Genomic DNA, 4,505 nt, shown 5'->3' with positions numbered 1-4,505 from the left:
TTAGATTCTTTTATCAGTCAATCTAGTCAAAAGACACAATTTATAAATAAAAAAATAATTTAATCTTCAAATTTCATAATAAATATGAAAGAACACATTATTTTTGGTAACTCAATTTCAACTAGGTATTAATTTTAGCTTGGTGAATGAGCCACTTAAAATCTTTTAAAATTAAGAGAGTGCTTGACACTGTTATTGAAAAATAACTAATAATTTTTCAGAAAAACAGTCGATAGCTACAGCTTCAATTCACAACAACTCAAATTTGAAACTTCTCACAAACCCTTAATTTTAAAATGAATAGAATAAATTAACTTTCCATTATTTAGTTAATCTTATTTACTATTCTTTTAATTTTAATTTAAAATAGCTTAATTTGAATTTCTTTTACAAATAATTAAATAACAGTTTAAATTTTTTATTAAGTCCCTTAAAAATATTAATTTAATATTAAAAAATATTTGTTATTTCCTTTATAAATAATTTTTTTTAGAAGAATAAGTAATGCTGCACTTTAATAAAAAGGAGAAAAAATAATTAAATTAATATTTACGTCATTAAAAATATAAACGACAACAATTCATCGATAAACAATCATATTACTAAAGCCTCCTTGATCAATAATTCACACAACCGTGATACAACTGATCAATCACTAATAGAAATTCCAGCAAAGGTGACAGAGAGCAACAGTTTCGTCTTTGGTTCGACCCAACTCTGGATTTCCATAACTATTACATCCTCTGAATTCCCTCACTGTTGTGTAAGTGTTAAGCCTCAAGTTAGTCCATTTTGATTTTCTTAATTTGGGTACATAATATTTTTTAATATAAAATATTCATAATATTTATCAATGATTACTTGAGATATTAAATTTATAAACAAAAGGTAAAACTAAATTGTTATATTTTAACTTACTCACGCAAGAGTACATGCATATCCATACCATATTTCACTTTTATCCTCATATTAAATGAAAACTATTATCTTAATAATTGTATAATAAAATATACCTTCGATATAATAAAAAGAAGTGCGTTCTCTACATATGTTGCCACCTCAAATAATATCCCACTATCAATCTATTATTATTTGTTTAGTCAATCCATCCTAATTGAGAAATACAAATCCACTAACAACCGTTTATTATTAAAAAGTTTCATTCATTTTTATCATCATAACTATTTTGGCTTTATATATGAACTTCTAGTTCCATCCTAACAGATTCTATACTAATACTACAAATGAAACCATTGGCCGAAATAATTGTTTCTTTTATATTTCATTTTATCATTTGTTTTGATTTGCTAGCTTTTCTCATCCAGCCCTAGTTAATGTGAATTTAAATGATCTTTATAAGAACTTAAGATAGAAAGTAAAATATTAACAATTTCATATCAGATTCTTAGATGCCATTTCTAAGTCGAATATCAATTTTAACTAATTTTTAAGTCATCAAGAATTTATTCAATGATGCCTTATGACTAGTTTTTCAACGAATCAATTTGAAAAATCATATTTTATTTACAATTCTTTCAGGATCTTAAAAGTTCTTCCAAACCTCCATTATGAGTACTTAATTGTTAAGGGTGAATTTGAGAGATTGAGCAACTTTAGCCTTTTCTTGAATAATCTTTAAATTTTAAAAATTATTCTTACAAAAAGCAGATAAATGTATGTTTTTCCTATAAATAATTTTGAAAAAAGCAGTAGTGTATAAAAAATTAAAAAAATTAATATATTAAATTAAAAAAATTCAAATCTGTTTCTTGAACACCTAAGCGCAATCCCAAATACACTGTAAATGGTAAGCAAAAGATGATTCTAGTGGTTTTAGCAGCTAGAAGCTTATGCTATGATCGTCATTTTAATTATTGATAGACCTAAATTTTATAAACTCAATCCTTCTCATATTATTAATAAGCATTACAACATATTTACTTTAGTTTCTCACATTTTAAAATTTAATTTAATTTTGATTTTTAATATAATATTATGATAAGGTTGATCCGATTTCATTCGGTAAATCTAGCCTTTTATTTCATAAGTTATCGGATTAAATTTTAAACAACCAACTTAAAAACCAAATTTATCTAAATAAAATATTAAAAAATATATAAATAATGAGAATCAACCGCCTAATTTATTAGTTGTAATTGTTTTAATTATAATTAGACCCAAATCTAATAAAGTTAACCCAATTTTATAACCTAAACTTTAAAATATTAAGATACAATTTTATAAAAAATGTTATATACCATTAAATATTAAAATAAATAAAATTGAAATTTTCAACATTGCTTATAGCTCTTAATTGCAAATCAATTACCAAGTCCATGATTCAGTCAATAACATTTTATCATTCACAAGACAACGTGTAATCTAAACAAGGTCAGGCTTTGTCACTTGTGTGAAATGCACATCTCTCACCTTCACCGCTGTATTTTTGCACTGCCATCTATAGCCAATTGCCCATCTCGTGCTCTCACCCCTACAACTTGCCATAGTCCTTGTCTCTCCCCTCTACATTCTTACTCAAACTTTTCACTTTACACAAGTAATGCTGCACTTTAATAAAAAAGAGAAAAAAATAATTAAATTAATGTTTACGTCATTAAAAATATAAATGATAACAATTCACCGATAAACAATCATATTATTAAAGTCTTTTTGATCAACAATTCATGCAACCATAACACGATAATTATTATCTAAAGCCTTCTTGATCAATCACTAATAGAAATTCCAGCACAGGTGACAGAGAGCAACAGTTTCGTCTTTAGTTTGACCCCAACTCTGGATTTCTACAACTATTCCATTCTCTGGAATCCTCTCACTGCTATGTAAGTGTTAAGCCTCAAATTAATCTATTTTAATTTCCTTAATTTGGGTATATAATATTTTTCAATATAAGATATTCAGAATATTTTTCAATGGTTCAATATTGAAATGTAAAATACTATAAAAAAATTTATCAATTATCCAATTTCACAAAATATCTAAAATTTCTTAATTTTTTATTTTACTAAAATTAGCCTTGAAAATTATCAAGACTTTAGAACATTTCATGACCTTTTACACTATTGATCCAATAGTGTACAACCCATATTTAACACATTTAATAATTTATTTTTTCTTGTCTTGTGTATAATTTTCAGGCTCTCTGTCGATGGGTCACCAATAAAACAATTCAAGAACTTGAACTCCAGTACCATTCCATTCCCAAAGAATCAACCAATGAGGTTGCACTCAAGTATATGGAATAGTGATGACTGGACTACAAGAGGTGGGCTCATAAAAATAGACTGGACAAGAACTCCATTTGTGTGTGGTCTTCCAGTGGATCTTCTTGCGATATAAAGTCTTCATCTGCAAGAACAAGAACCATAGATTATAAATGGCTGAAAAAGGGCCTTCATGTGACAAGTCTTGAAAAGCTAAAGTGGATGCAGAAAAATTACATGATATATAACTACTGCACAGACATTATGCATTTTTGCAGGGCCTTCCCCTAGGATGTGCAGTTACTGCTACCACTTAGAGATGGCTGCCATCATAATTAACATTACAATAATATATAAGAATCTCCCTTATATACCATTACTAATGTTCTTATATGTCAGAGGAAAATTTGTGAGGGGGCCAAAGATAAGTTTAAATTAAGAGGAGTTGAATGGAAACAGAAAATTAAAAATAAAGATTTAAATATTTCAAAATTGGGGGCCCAATAAAAGGAAAAGAAATCTAAAATATTTAATAAATTTTTATACATATATACAGAAATATAAATTTATATATTCTTAAAATATACATATCTTTTAAAATATTTTAGCTGCTATATATAAAAAATATTTTTTAATTATGAATACTAAATAAAAAATTAAAAATAAAATCTAAATTAGATGATTTATTAATGATGTATTATTTTAAAAATTAAATGATATTTTTATATATATTACAAATATTCTTTTAGCTATTTAAGATGCTAATCATATAGAGGCAGTATCAATATATATATTTTTTAAAAGATTATTCTATATTAAAAAATTATTTCTTCTATTTTAATTGAATTTGAGTTGGGACGGATTTTTTTATTTCTGTGGGTGCAAATGTTATTATTTTTCTATATTGAAAAACCACAAAATTAGTACTTACTATGAGATCAAAACTACAGTTTTAAGAATTTAATTTATTATATATTAGTCATAGGAGTGTAAATTAATATACAATAATTTGAGTTTGATTTACTTTTCAATTTTTTTTAAATATATGCAAAGATTATATATTCGAATTTAATGTTATGCGTAAGCTTCTTAAAACTTGAGTCGAATTTAAAAAAATAAATGTACTCTCCAACTTAGTATAGTCGTAAGCTTTTAAATTTGTTATAAAATAAAAAATATATAATATTTTAGAATAATTTTTATTTATAATTAACAAGGATTACTATTTTTTTATTTTTTTATGCTTAAAAATATAATAGCTTCCAACTTTTTTTAAATAGA

This window comes from Ricinus communis, chromosome 1 (genome assembly GCF_019578655.1).
Source record: "Ricinus communis isolate WT05 ecotype wild-type chromosome 1, ASM1957865v1, whole genome shotgun sequence".
In the NCBI taxonomy this organism is placed as follows: Eukaryota; Viridiplantae; Streptophyta; class Magnoliopsida; order Malpighiales; family Euphorbiaceae; genus Ricinus; species Ricinus communis.
This window is presented reverse-complemented; position numbering follows the sequence as displayed.